Here is a 20,772-nt window from a genome sequence, read left to right on the forward strand (position 1 = left end):
TTTATCCCAGGAGTCTCTCACGTACCCCGCAGCAATGGTTCTATCAGGGCAGCCAGGCTCCCCCGAACCTCTTTTCCTTGTGGAAAATACTTTTTCAATTGCGTCGAGAGTCCAGCTGATCATATCCATGTTTGATGTTTAGATTTGAGGACAGCGCAAAGAAAGAGGCTTCAAAAAAGTTCAGACAGGACAAAACGAAGAAAGCAAGCAGGGAAGGAGGGAGCGGAGAAAAATGCATTTTACTACAAGCAGTGATGAATACTTACTTTCTTGTTCACGTTCTTGTTCTGTAGCACTGTGTGCTTCAAAACTGCACACTTGCAGGACCGCAAGCAAGGTAGCAGAGAAAATGTGGACTGGATTTTGAGTGATGTGGGCATTTTCTATATGAAGAAGTGGAATGGATTGGATACCGACGCACTAAAGGGGCTCTCTACCTTACGCTATGAAGTGAGGGGAAACTGAGTGAATAATGACAGGTAATATGATTATTTATTTAAACTCATATTCGGGCCACTTTATAATGAATATGTCGGCATGTATTTGTAAAAAAAATAAAATAAAAAATAAATAAATCAAATATAACACCAAATTATTTAGGGGGGCTTAAGAATATTATAAATAGGCCTAACAACGCCAATGGGTCAGAGTGCAGCAGGAGCAGCTTCTTGGCTACTAGAGGAGGTGAAACAGCTACGCGTCCAGAACGTGGAGAAGGACCGGCACATTGTGGATCTGGAGCGGTGAGTGGACGAGCTCGAGCAATACTCCCGCATGAATGATGTGGTCATCACTGGCATCAAAATTAAGCCGCGCTCCTACGCGCGTGCGGTGGCCGCGGACAGCGGGGAGCCCAGCGAGCAGGAGACACAGTCGGTGGAGCAGCAGGTGGCTTCCTATCTCCAGAGCAGGAGGATAGAGATGGACCTGGAGCACATCGAGGCTTGTCACCCACTGCCCATGAGGAACCAGAGACCACCAGCTGTCATGAGATTCACAAACAGGAAAAAGAAAATCGCACTATTAAAGCAAGGACGCAAACTTAAAGGTACAAATGTTTTCATAAATGAACACTTGACAAAGAAAAATGCTGACATTGCAAGGATCGCACGGCAACTTAAAAGGCAAAGCAAGATTCAACAAACCTGGGTAACGAACTGTAAGATCTTCATCAAACTAAATGGGACGCTGAAGGAAGCAAAAGTCTTGGTGGTGAGGAAAATAGAAGATCTTGATAAGTATTGACATTGATGCAGTACTTGGTATCAATGTAGCTTTGTGACTTGTACATCATCTCAATGCTACTCACACCAAGAACACAGACCACACCAAGTATTGATATGGACATGTTACAGACGATCCTACAAAATCAAAAAAATAACTGTAAATGTGTGAGTATCAAGAGCACGCCACAACAGAGACTGATATGGAGGTAGACCCTGATAATAATTGTTTCTCTGCGATGGTAAAAAACTGTAATTATTTTACCTGTGAACAATATGAAAGCAGTGTAAAATCAGAAGATAGTCTGTCCAATAATACATTTCAATAGTTGAAGCATGTACACTAACTTTGAGGCTACCAAGGATTACTTGAAAGAGTTTTGTCATCCATTTACCATTGTTGCAATTACTGAAACCTGGTTCAACAATGATAAATCCAATCCAATCCAATCCACTTTATTTATATAGCACATTTACACAACAAGAATGTTTCCAAAGTGCTGCACAGCCATGTTAAAAACAATATTAAAAACAATATTATGCTACACCAATGACTGAATAAAAACAAAGAATAAATGAATAGAAAACCAATGCAAAAACAATATAAAAAATAAATATGATTAAAAACGATTTTAAAGGGTAAAACCAATTAAAACAGTAAAATAGACATAAAAAAAAAAAAAAAAAAACAGAGGACAACAGAGGACAGAAGACCACACAACTCACATAGTGTTAAAAGCCAAAAAATAAAGGTATTGATTTTAGTCTGAATGACTATAAATTAAGTGCTCTACTGACTGCCATGATATCAACATTGGTTCAAAAAGTTATACTGAATATTGTAAAACCCTTAACTTATATATGTAACCTATCATACCAGACTGGCTGCTTTCCAAGTCAAATGAAAATCGCTAAGGTAACTCCGCTCTTCAAAAGTGACAGCAAACACACTTTCACCAATTACAGACCAATCTCTCTTTTGCCTCAGTTCTCAAAAATCTTAGAGAAACTATTTAACTCTCGACTTGAATCTTTTCTTGAGAAGCATCATATAATCAATGACAGTCAGTATGGCTTTAGGTCCAAACGAACAACCTCAATGGTGATAACTGTAGCTATTGAAGAATTTACTAATGCACTGGAGCATAAAAGATATGCAGTTGGTATTTTTATTGATCTAAACAAAGCCTTTGATGCCATTAATCATTCAATTATACTAGATACAATGGAAAGATATGGAATTAGGGGGCTGGCTGGTGACTGGTTAAAAAGTTATTTAACAGGGAGGGTACAGTTTGTAAAAATGGGTCAATTTTTATCTGATACTCTTGGCATTGCTTGTGGTGTCCCCCAAGGGTCCGTGTTGGGGCCAAAACTGTTTAATGTATATATTAATGATATGTTTAATACATCCAAAGTACTGAAATTTATACTATTTGCAGACGACACAAATATATTCTACAGTAGTGATGACTATAATGAGCTCATAAATACAGTAAACACAGAACTAAGCATAGTAAAAAAATGGATGGACACAAATAAATGATCTTTGAATTTAAATAAAACTAAGATAGTGATGTTTGGAAATCGCAACGTAACGCCTGAACAGAAAATAAGTATTGATGGTACCCAAATTGAAATCGTAAATGAGAATACATTTTTGGGAGTAATAATTGATAGTAAACTATCATGGAAACCTCTTGTCAGACACATTAAAACAAAAATCTCCAAAAGCCTCTCAATTATAAACAAAGCAAAACTATACCTCAATGAAAATGCACTCTGTACTCTATACTGCACCTTGGTACTCCCATACCTTACATACTGTGGTGAAGTATGGGGGAATACTTACCACAACACAATTCATCCTCTGATCATATTACAAAAAAGAGCAGTGCGGATCATTCACAACGTTGGTTATTTAGAACATACTCATAATCTGTTTATGTTTATGCAATCAAAGTTGCTCAAATTTGATGACCTTGTTAAATATAATACATTAATAAGCGTATATAAAGCATTTAACAAATTATTGCCGCCTAATCTACAACGTTTTTTTTTATAAGACGAGTGGAGGCTCATAACTTGAGAGGCTTTGGATATTTCTTATTGCTGAGAGCTCAAACCACTTGTAAACGTTTTTGTGTGTCTGTATGCGGAGTAAAACTATGCAACAAACTGGATTTACAACACAAGCAATGCCAAAATATTAATCAATCAATCAATCAATCAATGTTTATTTATATAGCCCTAAATCACAAGTGTCTCAAAGGGCTGTACAAGCCACAACGACATCCTCGGTACAGAGCCCACATACGGGCAAGGAAAAACTCACCCCAGTGGGACGTCGGTGAATGACTATGAGAAACCTTGGAGAGGACCGCATATGTGGGTAACCCCCCCCCCCCCCCCCCCCTCTAGGGGAGACCGAAAGCAACGGATGTCGAGTGGGTCTGACATAACATTGTGAAAGTCCAGTCCACAGTGGATCCAACACATCAGCGGGAGTCCAGTCCATAGCGGGGCCAACAGGAAACCATCCCGAGCGGAGACGGGTCAGCAGCGCAGAGATGTCCCCAACCGATGCACAGGCTAGTGGTCCACCCGGGGTCCCGGCTCTGGACAGCCAGCACTTCATCCATGGCCACCGGACCTCTGCAACTCCCCCTCGCCAGGGACAGGGGAGAAGAGGAGAGAAGAAAAGAAACGGCAGATCAACTGGTCTAAAAAAAAGGGGGGGTCTATTTAAAGGCTAGATTATACAAATTAGTTTTAAGATGGGACTTAAATGCTTCTACTGAGGTAGCATCTCTAACTGTTACCGGGAGGGCATTCCAGAGTACTGGAGCCCGAATAGAAAACGCTCTATAGCCCGCAGACTTTTTTTTGGCTCTGGGAATCACTAATAAGCCGGAGTTCTTTGAACGCAGATTTCTTGTCGGGACATATGGTACAATACAATCGGCGAGATAGGCTGGAGCTAAACCGTGTAATATTTTATACGTAAGTAGTAAAACCTTAAAGTCGCATCTTAAGTGCACAGGAAGCCAGTGCAAGTGAGCCAGTATAGGCGTAATATCATCAAACTTTCTTGTTTTTGTCAAAAGCCTTGCAGCCGCATTTTGTACCAACTGTAATCTTTTAATGCTAGACATAGGGAGACCCGAAAATAATACGTTACAGTAATCGAGACGAGACGTAACGAACGCATGAATAATGATCTCAGCGTCGCTAGTGGACAAGATGGAACGAATTTTAGCGATATTACGGAGATGAAAGAAGGCCGTTTTAGTAACACTCTTAATGTGTGACTCAAACGAGAGAGTTGGGTCGAAGATAATACCCAGATTCTTTACCGAGTCGCCTTGTTTAATTGTTTGGTTGTCAAATGTTAAGGTGGTATTATTAAATAGATGTTGGTGTCTAGCAGGACCGATAATCAGCATTTCCGTTTTCTTAGCGTTGAGTTGCAAAAAGTTAGCGGACATCCATTGTTTAATTTCATTAAGACACGCCTCCAGCTGACTACAGTCCGGCGTGTTGGTCAGCTTTAGGGGCATGTAGAGTTGAGTGTCATCAGCATAACAGTGAAAGCTAACACCGTATTTGCGTATGATAATCGATTTCAACTATTATACAAACATGGGGTCTGGTTCAAATATAGAGATGAGGGTCTTTAAATTGACCTGCTGTTGTACTCTGTCTCAAAGTGTTAAAATGTGCTCAATGTTTCCTTACCATTATTGCTATCTTGTCTCTTACCATGGTTGCTATGTTGTCTATTACCATTGTTGGTATTTTGTCTATTACCATTGTTGGTATATTCATTATTCCTACATTGTTGATACAAATTATTGTTACAGTGTAATAATTATTGTTACCTGTGGTAATGCCACTATGATACAACATTTGTATTATAATCCTTGAACAAAGTAACAGTGAAACTCTTGTGAATAATCACTGAATGGAGAACTGGGGGTGGGATTAAATAAATTATCTTCTTCCCTCTCGCTTTCAGGCAAAACTGGACAATCATGCATTACATACTATACATTACCTTTTGCACTATATTAATTTATTTTATTATGTGTTGTCAACTTTGTACTTTTTTATGTCATTGCCTGAAATAAATAAATAAATGAAAAAATTAAAAATTAAAATGGCTGTAGTCGGTGTTGTGTGCCCAACTTGTCACTTATTAGTTAGTGCACTCTAAGATTAACAATCCACAAAGAAAATGTATTGTCTTTTCCGCCTTTTATTCCCTCTCTTCGTTCCTTTACTTCCCGGTGTGGAACCCATAACACATGTCCTCATATCCTGTGTCCCCCGCCCTTAGGTTCCCCCTACTATGGTTCCGGTATTGTCCCGTGACCTGAGTACCAATACATGACAGTCAGCCCTTTAGTTTTTATGATTCCTCAAAGGGCTTTAATTTGACTTGGTTGAGTAATTTTTGAAAAAATAAATCAACATGATAATGTAATAGCAGCTTGCAACTCGCTTGTGTTACTTTGGATAGCAAGCTCAAGAGCCCACATTTTAATAATGAACTCTTTCCGTCTCGTCTTTGTGTGTTATTATTAGTTGATTCTTATGAATAAATCATCTTTAGTAAGCTTTTAATGGAATTGTCAAAGTGGTCTTGGAGCAAGAATGAGCTGCCACTAATGGAAGCACAAAGCTCTGGATCATATGTAAAAAATGTTTCTAGTTGAAGCATCTTGTTGTCAGCTGTTTAAGAGCAGCAAAGGTCTGTTGTCCATAGATACACTCTGGATTCTGGATTATTTTTATTTTTATTTATTATTTCATAACTTATGTATGTCTTAAATGTTTTTATTTAACATTTAAGTGTAGTTTATGCAAACCCTGAGGTGAGAAAGACTCAAACAATAGTGGATAAGACGAACTGTAACTTTAGATTTGTACGAATAAATGATGACATCACTATTATGATAGAGCTAATCCGTCTTATATGATGATGATGATGATGATGATGATGAAGTTGTGCAGTCTTGATGTGAAAAAAGGATGGCAATCAGGAAGTCGACAGGGTGAGATGGGGCGGGTGTGTTTTTGTTTCTGTTACATATTTGTGTTTTGGTGCTTCCTGCTGGCGTAGTCTCTCTGTGCCTTTTTATGTTTCAGTTGCCATGGTACCCAAGGAAAGGCGGAAGTGACGAGCACAGCTGTATCCTAGTTACCTCCGCCTATTTAGTCTCCCCTCTCACACCTGGTTGGTGCGTGATCTTTCTACTTGTGACTCCACGCCTAGTCAGTTTGCTTCCAGTTCCTCCAGCTGGTTGAGTATATTCCTGGGTTTTTTTTGTGGTTTTTTAGTTTTGTATTGGATTGCTCAGTCTTGCGTTTTTCCCCTTGTGGTCTTCTTTTGTTTGCTACTTGTTATATTTTTTCTTTTTTTCGTGTCACTGGCTGTTTCCTTTCAGTGACATTGTTTTTTGTTTCACTCTCCAAGCCTAGCATAATTTGCATGCTGTTATGATCCTGGCCTTTCCTTTTGTTATTGATCGCTTTTTTTAATTTGTGAAATTAAAAGCCATTTCCTTCGACGCACTCTTTTGTGAAATATTTTGTATTTCTGCCTTTCTGGTATTTTTTGCGCTCTGCTCTCCTGTGTTTTAAGTTTTTTTAATTACTTGCTCGGGCACCGTAGTAACACCAATTCAAAAATACCGGTTCGGTACTAATATTGGTAAAAATGTAAACGAGACCCATCACTACTATTTGGACGCATCGGAGGCGACTTTGGGTACAGCTTCTTTGGTGGCCCAGGTGTTTTTGTGACATTTCGGGTGGCTTGTGAGGTTCAATATGTTGAACCCAGGTGTTTTTTTTACCTTCCTCAGAGTGTTTGCAGGGCATTTGGTGCAGGATGTCTTCGTCTGAAGGAGTGAAGAAGTCCCGCACGATCGACGCCATGTTTGTTTACACTGTGAGCTCCGCTGCGTTCATGGGAAGTTAATGACCGTCTACCAGGTAGGAGCGCTTGATTTGTTCACCTACAGCACAGTCCGGGTATTAGTGCCTCATTGGAGCATTTTTTTATCGGTTATTGGAGCAATTTTTTTATATTATCAGTGAGACGTTATAATTCCTTATGAGTCAGATAATTATCGAACATCCCAATTCTGGATTGTATTCCACATTTTGCTAAAATACACCTAAGTGTGGTCTTGAACTTGTTTAGGACATAACCTTTTTTCTCCTGAGGAATCAAATTCTAATCCCAAAGCAGCTCTGATTTACACAGACGAGAGAATGAAAATAAATCTCGCCTCACAAATGAAAGGCAAGTTCAACAGCAGGAATACAATATATGGGCTGATCTTCTGGCAAGCCTTCATTTGTAGTCCAAAAATTACTCCTCCAAAGCCACTGGATGTTTTTTTTTTGCCTGCTCTTGGTGACTTTGCAAGATGTTTGTCATCCATCATTCACCTGAGCAAATGTTCCTCATACTGCATCTAGGAGCGAGCCGGGACAGGACGGTGAGACTGATGAAAATGTTCAAATGTTTGAAGATGACAGGTGACAGGTTTGTATGAACACGTCTTTTGACAAAATAAATGAAGGGAATTGCTGAATAAATTTGGCTCACACGTGCATATCCGCTTTGCACGATAAAAGCTGCCTTTTTTCCTATTTTTAAAATGACGGCGACTTGACAATTCACCCCGACGCTTAATCTCGGGGGCTTGGATTCAAAGCGCTGCACTTGCGAGCAACGCCGCAGCGAGAGTCAGCCAGACATGAAACACGAAATCTTAAAGATTCGACATGAAGGTCTGAGCGCCGCTTGATGTTCCTGTCTTGCTCTTTGACACCGCATCCGCTCTGGGTGGCTCTGGCTTCTGGGTTGTGCTGGAATGACTGCAGCGTCCCTAGGGAGTGCGTTCGACCTTCTTCATTGATCAGAGGCTAACAAAGTCTCCCGCTTCCACGCTGCGCCATGCCTCCTGTTTGTTAAAGCTCCTTGTTTGTGGTCACTGTCAGACAACAAGAGGGCTTTGTGATCGTGTGCTGAACGTAGATCACACAACTGAACTGACAGTTTTTAAATATAACAGATTTATGGTGGATCCTGTACAAGCAACGGCTGGGATTGGAAAAATAAACATTTTCAGGATGAAACCTATACTTCTTAATACCGAATCTTATGCACAGATATCAAAGGGCCCATAGCGTTCAGATAACCAACATTTCCCTAATAAGTTCTCGTTTGTGTATATTTGACTCCTGATAATACATTTGACAGTCGTTTCTTGCAATATCAATATGTTTTTGAGTAATCGCTAGATGACTAGCTGTACTTGAAACATCGCCCCCTCTTGGTGTAAAGTCATCTACAGAACTAGGGCCTGTTTCCCCCCATGGACAGTACAGATAAAGCCGTGTAAAACTATTTCCATCACTTAATTGCATTTTTTTTGTCGCCCTGGTCCATGATTATTTCAAAACTGATATGATTAACATGATGTGAAAAAAGAAATAGCCTATAAAAGAATCGCCATTTCCAGACTTCCCTGCTCTTCAATCAATCAATCAATCAATGTTTATTTATATAGCCCTAAAGCACAAGTGTCTCAAAGGACTGCACAAGCCACAACGACATCCGCGGTACAGAGCCCACATAAGAGCAAGGCAAAACTCACAACCCAGTGGGACGTCGATGTGAATGACTATGAGAAACCTTGGAGAGGACCGCATATGTGGGTGACCCCTCGCCCCTAGGGGAGACCGGATGCAATGGACGTCGAGTGGGTCTGACATAATATTGTGAAAGTCCAGTCCATAGTGGATCTAACATAACAGTGAGAGTCCAGTTCATAGTGGGGCCAGCAGGAGACCATCCCGAGCGGAGACGGGTCAGCAGCGCAGAGATGTCCCCAACCGATGCACAGGCGAGCGGTCCACCCAGGGTCCCGACTCTGGACAGCCAGCACTTCATCCAAGGCCACCGGACCTGTGTCCCCCTCTCTTCCATCTCTTCTTCTAAAGAGACAATAGCCTGTGCACTGCAAATTGGAATTTAGTAAAGTTTAATTGCAGACACAAGTTGGCACAATTTAATTAACAGTTACTACCATATGAACAATTTAAGGGTACTATAAGCGATTAATGAAACCTTACTTTTTACAAAGTAACGTTTGCTCCAAATAAATGAAACCTTACTCTTTGTATAGTTTACTTTGCAAAGAGTAAGGTTTCAGTAATGATTACGAGGAAAGTTCACACTAAGTCATTAATGAAGCCTCACCAATTATCACCTGATTAATGAAACTTGTAATACCTATGATAGTACTGAACAGTGTATATTGTAAAACTTTTTAATTGGTTAATATTTTCAGCTCAAAGAATGAAGAATGAGAGTAGGAAAAGAGTGTAGAGTTTCATATACACACCAATTTTTCCTGTACCAGCTGATCTGGATCTTCACCCATGGTGACACAGATTCCTTTGATGATGGACTCTCAGCCAACATCTACATCGCCACACTGCGAATACTTTTCACACTCTTAGGCCCTGTCTCCATTAAGCCGGATAACTCCTTAAACAAATAATTATTTAGCCTAAGCCCCATTTCAGCCACACTAAACCATCGTTTAAGGCCCCCCTCATTGGATAATTTTTTACACGGTAAGTGCGCCGTGTATTTCTTGAATCTCCGGCTCTTAGCTCTGTATGGACTCATTGATCGTTTACAAACTGAGTTCGGAGAAGAAGTTACATCAGAAAGACCACGCCCCACACAGGAAGTGACGTCAGAAAGAACACGCCATAACCAGCTTCGTAACAACCAGAGCTAACCACTGGAAAGATGGAGGCGAGTCATCCAGACATGCCCGTGTTTCTCATTCTTCTACATGTACAGACGCTTGTGGAAATCACACATGAATATCTTAAGAGAAGGAAACTCGCGATTGCAGCTATTTCGGATACAACACTTCTCAGACGGCAAGAGAACTTTCGAATGTCCGGGTCAGCTTTGATTCTACTTACCGAAAAACTTTTTCCATTTGTTGAAGGGGAGACAACGAGAATGCAGGCTCCCGTAGATGTGATAAAAAAGGTAGCGTGTGTTTTGTTGTACCTGGTCGACGAGGGAAGACTACGGAAAACATTGAATGCATTTGGACTGGCAAAGCAGACTGTATCGGTTATTTTCCGCCATGTGTGTTGCAGAACATGGACTGGAAGTGATTTGAATCGCCTTGTGGTGAAAAACTGAACTGCACATGCCACTTAAACTTACTCAAGTAATATCTGCATCATTTTGTTTATAAGCCTAAGTAAAATACTGACTTTACACTCATAATTTCAGTAGTTGCTGATACTTAAACACAATAAAGTATACAGTCTAGTACTCAGTAAGTGCAATAAGACCATATCAAGTAAAATTAAGTTTTTGACATGTAGGTGTTACCTTTGGTGAGTCGGTAAACAGAACACTTAGGAAAAAATAAAGTATAATCCATTTACTTATGTAAGGTTGGTATTAAGTTTTACAGTCTGTTACCTTATGCTCTTTTAGCATTTCCTCAAGCATTTTGAGGAAAACCGTAGATTGATAAAGATGCGACCAAAATACATACTATGAAATATACATTTGAGTCCCGTCTTCTGTAAGTGACATCAGCAAGCTGATGCAGGCCTGCCCACATTTTGGAGCCAAAAGTGTGTGTTCTAAAATGTGCTGAAACCCGTTAAGAAGTAAGCCTAAAATCACTACTGTATCACTGAAATAAGTGCCAATGTTGTCAGCATAAGAGAGGCTCTTTAAGGTTAGGGTTACTTGAATTCACTATGTTGGAATCTTCACATCACATCATGTTAGATCCGTTTTAAACAACTCTGAGTGGTCTCACAATAGTGTAATAGAACTGAGGTGGAATGGTTCATAAAATGCACAGTTTGGATTTTATTACTATTTTTGTGACACATTTTTCGGTTTAGGACAATGTACATTGTTGTTCTTTTTAACAGCCCAGAATAACATAAATCCCAATAATCTACCATCACCATTTATCCTTTTTTTTTTTTTAATCATTGTCTTTGGAAGGTACATACCTTTTAATTATTCTAAATAAGTATATGAATAATTAAGATAAATTAAGATTCATCTCTGTTATTAAAAACTGAACTTCAATAAATATTAAACATCTTGAAGTGCAGTCATCCCCCAGTTGGAAAACTGGATTGGTTGTTTTTTTGCCATCACTTTTCAACAAATTTGGCATACTCCGTCCGTGTTGATGGGCTTATGTTGCTCACTCGTTTGAAGCCGAAACATTTTGCTTTACAAGTATATCATCATATCCTAATTATTACCACCATGTAGTGCTTTTTACAGGCGGGCGAGTCGCGACTCCCGTGGCTCTGTTAGTGCATCTAGCGTGTGTAAGCTAGCGATCAAGCCTTCGCCCACTGAGAAAAATATTGTGGATGACTGACAAAAGGGTTCAATGTGTCATTTAATTCTGCAATTAAATGAACACATTCAGGTGCTGAGAGCGATGGACATAGTGAACCCTTTTTCACTCTGTTTGGAAGTGCCAAACGAAGAAAATAAAGACACAGGGACATAGCAATCTATAAATGCGGGCAAAGTTAATGAGTTCATTTTTATGTACTGTTCAATTAATTCAGTTTTTGACCATTTGCCTAGGCCAGATGTCGGCAACCCAAAACACTCAAAAGAGCCATATTGGACCAACAATACAAAAAAATAATCTGTCTGGAGCTGCAAAAAATGAAAAGCCGTATATAAATCTTATAATGAAGGCAACACATGACGTAACTGTCTATATTAGCTATAGTAGCCTACTATCAAAATGACTATGTGTCGCAGGCTGAAGCAAATCTTCCTTGACAGAAATGTTGAAATTTAATATTTATTCTACACACGTTTAAAACATTAGAAACCATTAGTAAAACAGAGGCTACTCAGAAGGTGAGATAACCCCTGGAAATTACTGTCTTTTAATGGCCAAAGATACAGATGTGTGTGTCCAAGTTAAAGGAAACAGCAGGCTGTCTTCTTCTAGTAGATTCATTACAATCTTTGGCAAGCTAGGTAATGTTTGCTGTGGTCTGGAACAACATGGCACACAAACAACTATGCAACGAAATGCAGCCAATATTACATACAGATAATGTGTCATGAGACATGCAAAACTAAATTATACACAAAGAGGATGAAAGTAAAGGATATTAAATGAGCTCAAATATACCTACAAATGAGGCATAATGATGCAATATGTACATACAGCTGGCCTAAATAGCATGTTAGCATTGATTAGCTTGCAGTCATGCATTGACCAAATATGCCTGATTAGCACTCCAACAAGTCAATAACATCAACAAAGCGCTCCTTTGTGCATTCACGCACAGCATAAAACTTTTGGTGGGCAAAATGAGACAAAGAAGGAGTTGAAGATTTTACATGTAAACAAACTGTTGCGTCACAGTCCACACTATGGTGAGTTCAAGAACCGCTGAAATTAGTAGGACAAAACAATGTTCACCAAATACTCTCATCAGTGAACCATACACACAAACATATTAAACAGTGGGCTTTCTAACAATTGGGAAGGTTTTTGTCATGTTTGTTCTCCAACAAAAAACATCCATCCATCCATCCATTTTCTACCGCTTGTCCCGTTCGGCCTCGCGGGGGTGCTGGAGCCTCAGCAGCATTCGGGCGGAAGGCGGGGTACACCCTGGACAAGTCGCCACCTCATCACAGGGCCAACACAAATAGACAACATTCACACTCATATTCACACACTAGGGCAAATTTAGTGTTGCCAATCAACCTATCCCCAGGCGCATGTCTTTGGAGGTGGGAGGAAGCCGGAGTACCCGGAGGGAACCCACGCAGTCACAGGGAGAACATGCAAACTCCACACAGAAAGATCCCGAGCACAGGATCGAACCCAAGACCTTTGTATTGTGAGGCACATGTACTAACCCCCTTTATCACCGTGCTGCCCAACAAAAAACATACTAAAACAAAACAAATATTTCCCCCCCATCTTTTTCCATTTTCAATAGGCCGCGGGTTGCTGACCCCCTGTCTAAACCAATTAAAATGTCACTAAAAGGGCACTTTTACATTAAAGTTCAAGTTAAAGTTAAAAAGTGGGCTTTAAGCCCAAAGAACATTTACAAGCAGCATATTTACTTATGAAAACGCTCTCAGATTATCAAAAATAATCTGCAGGGGATTTACAAAACATGATTGTACAGTTTCATGTCTTCATTCGAACAACAAACACTCTTAATTTTGCCTCCAATTTAAGGAACACTTTTATTCTTTGGGTTCTTCATGCAGATAAAGAGATATCTGCTAAAGCAAAGAGACTATTAGTCGGGGCGAAGTGCGATGATTTAGGCGGCGAGCAGCAAGCTCAGCTCATTAGCTTACCTCCACATCATCAGATCCAGCGCAATGATCTTGCCGCTCCTACCTGCAACCTGCATAGCAATCATCCCTCCCTCTGACCTGCTCAGCGACCCGTCGCTTGCCCTTTCCATACCTGCCGCCTCATTAGCGGCCTGCGAATCCTACAAGCACAAACCTTCATTTTTCCTTCTTCTTGTGCAATGTGTGAAAGTCACATTTTCCACGCTAAAAAGTATTTTAGCTTCACTGCCGCCGTGTTTGTTTGTTTCTCCTTGCGTCTTCACACGCTTCAGTCCCTCTCATCTTCCACGCACACACTCGTGAAAGGCCCAGAGAGCGCTCACCCACGCTGCCTCCCACGCAAAACATGCCGCACAGTGTGCATGTAAAATGGGCAAAAACGGCTGTTGGGAGATCTCTCGGCTGCTTGTGTCTAAATTGGCCGGTCCCGAACTTTAACAATGAGGAGAACGGCCTCCGGTGGCGAACACGCTTGCCACTCATGAGGATGGAGGAGGCGGAGAGTGTAATCAGCTGAGATGCGAGTGTTGAGCGCTACATATGTCTCATGTGAATATTTATGCCAAGCAGCCTTGAAATGAGTGCAGACGCGGCGGTGTCGCAGATGGCTGAGAAGCGAGGCATAGGGAAGCCTTGTTGGAAATCGGAGAAGTGGAGAGACTATTTAAAAAAACAGCTTGTTCACTGTCAGGAAGAAAATGTACAGCGAGTGTTCATGTTCACAATGTTCCCCAAGGTTACAGTATATCCACATGGATGTAGTTCTAATTATTGGACTCCAAGGGAGCTTGTTGTTCTTTTTCCAGCACACAAATAGGTAGAGAAAAAAACAACTACTTGAACACACATCTTAATTTATTTATTTGTCAATCGGGAGTATGGCTGAATATTTCCAGGAAATGTCTTCACGGGAACATGTAGGAAGAAAGAGGAATACCTCAATATTTGTTTAATAAATGATTCATTGTAAGGGCTTTTGTAAACATGTCCTGTAGCATCTATGGTTAAATGGTTATGGTTCTGGTCTATTTGGAACATGCATACAGTTGCAATGTGGTACATCACCTATTTACAATTTCATATTACAACATGTCCGAAAAGGAATAGGAAGATGTTAATGCTATTGTTAATGTTACCCCTTTTCTGTTTCATAGCAATTGCTATCACATTCGTTTGTCCACGTCCTGTACTCAGTCTGTAACACAAACAAACACATAAATAATCAATAAAGTTCACATGAATAAATAGTTATTAATAAGTTGTGATTCACTTTATTTCTTGGATATGTGATAAATGATAGAAGATGTCTCATTTATCAATATGTTATGATCCGTTGCCCGGATCACAGTTTGTTTACGTTTATTTAGGTTGTGATTCACTTGTGGTTTCAGTTCTGTTTTCAGCACCCTTAAGTTTGTGTGTTTAGGTTGTCATGGGTGCTGATTTTTTTCACCTGTCTCTGATTAGTGCCCGGCAGCAGATGAGCATGCCGAACACTAACTTTTTTTTCATTCTAACATGTAAAAATCGACACGTTCTAGGTAGCGAGCAATGCAGCCAGTGGGAAAAATCAATTCTACCTCCAAATCACTTTAAAAATGTATTCAGAAACTGTCTCCAATACTTCATGTACGTTCCATAACCTGTATAATAACAAAACTGTAGCAACATTGTTATTGTAAGAGCGAACACTGAGGAACTATTTTTAAATCGTAGTAACACATCGACGTGCTTTGGTATTAGCCGTAAAAAATAACTACGGCAAGAAATAACCTAGCTTTTACTTCAGCAAGAAACGCGTTTGAGTTTGTAATACACAACAATGCGACAAGACACCAATTTGTATTGACTGAAAAACATGAACAATCATATTACAGTATCTGTAAAGTATTAGCCCACATTTCATCTTTTGTTTGCAAACACACATACGCTACTCTCATAATATATAGATAACTCTCTCCCCTGCTGTGCACATGTAGATACGTAGACGCACACACAGCTGCTTGGCTTGATGCCAAATATTAACGGAGTTAAAACTGCCCAATTAATGTCCACTAATGCAACCATTTTGTAACAAATTCCTACAATTTGTGTTTTATCTTTACCAATGTGTGTTTTACCTGCTGCAAGTCTTATCTATGTACTATTAGCCATAGTTTAGTTTTTAGTATTTACTAATATGCACGGACCAGGAAAGGCAACCATAAATCATGAATAATTTAACATAATGTCAATAAAGCTTTTTATTCTATTCTAACCTAATCCTTGATTATGGCAGACTATATGTATAATGGAAAATTGTAAATTGTTCTTTGAGTGCAATAATAAAAGCCCAATGTGTTTAATGCCTTTTAATTTATATTTTAACCTTCTGAAATTGTTCTTTGAGTGCAATAGGAAACATATGTTTAACGTATTGTAAGATTTTCTATTAAAATAAAGCCATTATTAACATTTTTTATAGTTCCATTTATTTTGAAAAGTATCAATACACATTTTGGTATCGGTACCAAATTATTGGTATCGGGAGAACCATAACCCACATACATAGATAGGTACATACGCTCCCACATACAGTACATCCACATTCATCCACATGCACACTCACTGTACACACATACATTTACACAGACTGTGCATATACAAGCACATATGCATACATACACTCATGCATATAATCACATTTCATCAAACATATATTAACGTTGTTCCTCTAGGGGAAACTGGGTAAAACACGGCACACTGACAAACCTATTTCTACTATAACAATCTACAAGTAGGGCTGGGCGATATGGCCTTTTATCAATATCTCAATATTTTTAGGCCATGTCACGATATACGATATATATCTCGATATTTTGCCTTAGCCTTGAATTAACACTTGATGCATATTATCACACCAGTATGATGATTCTATGTGTCTACATTAAAACAATCTTGTTCATTCTGCATTATTATATGTTAATTTTAAACTTTTATCAATTAAGTCAATTTACCAAAAATGTATTTATTAAACAGTTATTAAGCAGTGGTACAAATATTCATGTAATTTCAAAACAGAAAGTGCAAGATTGTCAGAGACATTTTAGTGCACGTTTGTGCATGATGTCACTAAGATGACATACCAAAACAACACTAAATTAAAGTGCACTTTTTGTACAGAATGCCACTACAATATTTTAAAACAAATATAGTGCACTTTTGTGCATGATGTCACACAAGATATTTCAAAAAGTGTAAAATAAAAATGAGCTGCATAATAAGAAATCAAATAGTGTATGTCCTTCGCTATGTGGTAGGTTACTGCGGCACTATCTCCTTCTGTTGTTGACAATTTTTTGTTGATGTGGAAATGTAAGATGCCATGCTCAATTGGGTCAGTGCTCTTTGCTTCGGCATTTTGTTGGTGTGGCACCGGCCGAGATGTTGACATGCGGAGTTTCAAGCACTCTTCACTCTCTAGCGGGTGACTTTTTAAATGATGCTACAAATTAGTAATGCTGCTACTTTTTGTAGCAACGCTTTTGCCGCATTCTTGACATATTACAGTTGTCTGTTCAACATCTTCCCGCTTGAAGCCAAACCACCGCCAGATGATGGTTTTCTTGGGAATTAATTCTTCCTCCATTTGTTACCAGATTGGCATCTTTCTCTCTCTCGTATTACCACTCGCACCGCTCCGCTTGCACCACCTGCCACAGCTAACTTTACCCATGCAGCTACCTCTCTGCTCGGTGAGGGTGTATGACGTTGCACTCGCGACAGTATGTGACATATGTAACAAGGTGCGTTTGTTTTATCTCTCTGTGAGAAGGAGAGACAAGAAAGAGTGAGAAAAGCCTGTAGTGTAATGCCTGCAGCTAAAAGCAACTGCGTGAGAACGTATACTGGAATACTCACGATATAGTCATTTTCTGTATCGCACAGAGACAAACCCGTGATATATCGAGTATATTCAATATATCACACAGCCCTATCTACAAGGTTAATACATTTCGCTTCTCTTTCTTCCCCTCCATTTATCTGCTTTCTTTTGTTATTCAAGTTGTCATTACATGCACTACATGTATTGTTGCATTTGAAACAGATGTATTGTTGATAATAGAGATAATTATTGTTATTTATTATCAATAGTGCTATTTCTATTGATATTTCTATTGCTCCATTTGTAGTGCAATAATGTTCATTGTCATTTCAATAATGTTCATTGTCATTTCTGTGTTATTAATATTTACTTCACTAACTGCTTCTTTGCAATCACTTTTCGTATCATATTTGTACATATTGTATTTGCTGATGCTGTTCTGTTGTTGTTGTTGTTGTCTTTCTGTCTTATCCCCCTCTTGTCCTTGCAATTTCCCCCTCTGTCTTCCTTTGTTTCCTTCTTTCTATCCCCTCCTGCTCTGGTCCGGCTGCGGCAAACATTAATATAAATCCATTTAATAAAGTCAAAATACAAAGGCAACAAGAGAAGTGTCCCACACTTCTCTTTTGTAAAGCAAATCTGTACAGCATATGGGCATCTACATCAAAAATATGATTTGCCTGAGTGGCTGGACAGGACAAAAAAAAAAAGACCGTCCAATCACTGATCAGAAAACCACAATACACCAGTGGAAACATGAATGCCGACTGTTGTAAAATAATTTAGAAAATCACAACCGGATACGTTGTTATGGTAAGTTCATTGAAAAAGACTGTTTAACACAGCTACTGTCAAAAACATGCCAGAGTTGATTTATTTTTTAGATGATGTCTACTTGTGTCATATGCAATCTTCATAAACGTTGCCACGGGCGAGGTCAGCACCGCTTCATACGTCATACAAGCTATGTACTGTACAGGCGGGCAGTGGCGGCGACTGAATCGGCAACTTGAGTACAGTAGCACATGCGTGCAAGAGGAGGTCACCTCTGATAATGTCACTGCCAGGCAGAAATGTTCTGACAGTATTAAAAATGTTAACTCAAACACGTCGAAGCATATTTGATTTCTCCGCATCACACATTTTCTGTAACCCCCGTCCCCGGCAGCTTTTGTCATGCATGCACAGGAAATTTAAGTGGGAAACTGGGGGTATAATTTCCTTGCCTTTCTATTCCTATTCCCAGAGCACACATTGCTTGTACGGTAATTATAGCAGTGTGTTGTCAGGCATCGTCAGAAAAAATATTAATGTACTAATGTGAACAGAAAGCGGCAGTCAAAAGAGTTGCAACAAAAGCACATTTAGGACTCATCTCTGCACTTTCTTGGGAATCATTGTGTGGATTCTGACAAAGGCATTCACACATCATGCTCTAGTGTGTCCTCTTTTTTGCTTTTAATAGCACTTAAAGGTCACATATTCTGCTATTTATCAACAATAGTTAACTGGCCAAACTCAAACCTTGATGCTGGAATGAAATGGTTAAAGCAGTCTTTCAGTAAACTCTATTAAGACGATGCCTTTGTCTGTTTGAATGTTACCAAGTTGTGGTCTTTTCCACTTTTTCCACTTCTTACATATAGACTGTGGGTCTGATATACTTAAGGTTTGTGTGTATTTAAACAAAAAAAGCTGATTTACTAAGCTCTACTAAGTGTTGCTACTACAACTAATGATAAAAACCTGTGCGTAAAGTGTAAAATACTAAACCACACCTTATTCTTGGTGCACGCACTTCTGCACTAACTTACAACAATAGTGGAATAGAGCAGTGTTTTTCAACCACTGTGCCGCAGCACACTTGTGTACCATGAGATATTGTTTGGTGTGCCGTGGGAAATTATGTAATTTCACCTAATTGGGTTAAAATATTTTATGCAAACCAGTAATTATAATCCGCAAATAAAGTGCAGTTGTTGAGTGTCTGTACTGTCTAGAGCTCGGCATATCAGTAGGTGGCAGCAGGTAGCTAATTGCTTTGTAGATGTCAGGAACAAGGTTTGTCGTGATCACAAAATGCGGGAGGCAGCGTGCAGGTAGAAAGGTATCTAATGCTTAAACCAAAAATAAACAACAGGCAAGTGCCGCTAAGAAAAGGCATTGAAGCTTAGGGATGGCTATTCATAACGAAACTAAAACCGAACTGGCTGCAAAGTAAACAAAAACAGAATGCTGGACGACAGCAAAGACTTACAACGTGTGGAGCAGCAGGCGGCGTCAACAAAGTACATCCGTACATGACATGACAATCAACAACAAAATAGCAGAGCAAGAAAAAAACTAAAACCCTACACACAGGAAAACACCAAAAACCTTAAAATACGTCAGGGCGTGATGTGACAGGTCGTGACAGTACACCTACTTTGAGACAAGAGCTATAGTTATGCATGGTTGATTATGGTTGAATTGATATCCAACAATTGCGAGAACGTCTTTTTTACTGACAATAATGGCTGCGGAGTTTCATTTTTTAAAATGTTTTCTGCTGTTGGTGTGCCTCAGAATGTTTTCAATGGACTAAATGTGCCTTGGCTCAGAAAATGTTGAAAAACACTGGAATAGAGTACATGTTTCCACTCCAGCAAGAAGCACCTCCAACACACTGTTAGTGAAATTCTTATTTTTTTGCCGTTCTGCTCATTATCTTTGTGTTTTCTGACAGAGAGCAGGATCTCAGGCACATGGCTAAATTAAATCTGATTTGCATACTTAATAGGGCATGTACAGGGAGAGACCCAGCCACTCCAACATGTGCGCACAATTCCATGTTGATTGAGACACTTTATTGAATTTGTTGTTTGTGCGACCTTTTCTGGGTTTGAGTGTACACCATTTTTAGTAAGTCATCAATGCAAGTCTTAATACATGAGGCTCCAGGGCTCTAAACAAACAAAGTGTTCAGACTTTGATGTCCATCTTAAAATTTAAGATGTGTAGCGAAGCCTACACTATCAAATTCAAATGCAAACATTTGAGCGCCTCTGAGCAAACAAAGGAGGGATTTTTCTCACATTTGCTGCTCAGAAACAAGCTCTCGGGACACAAATTACTGTTAGATAATTGAAAAGTTACTCCTACAGGACTCACAGTGTGTAATCTGCCACGCCTCCAAAATCACCTGGGATAGGCTTCAGCTCCTAAGCACCCTGATCAGTATAAGCATTTTAAAT

This window comes from Entelurus aequoreus, linkage group LG04 (genome assembly GCF_033978785.1).
Source record: "Entelurus aequoreus isolate RoL-2023_Sb linkage group LG04, RoL_Eaeq_v1.1, whole genome shotgun sequence".
NCBI classification, from domain to species: domain Eukaryota; kingdom Metazoa; phylum Chordata; class Actinopteri; order Syngnathiformes; family Syngnathidae; genus Entelurus; species Entelurus aequoreus.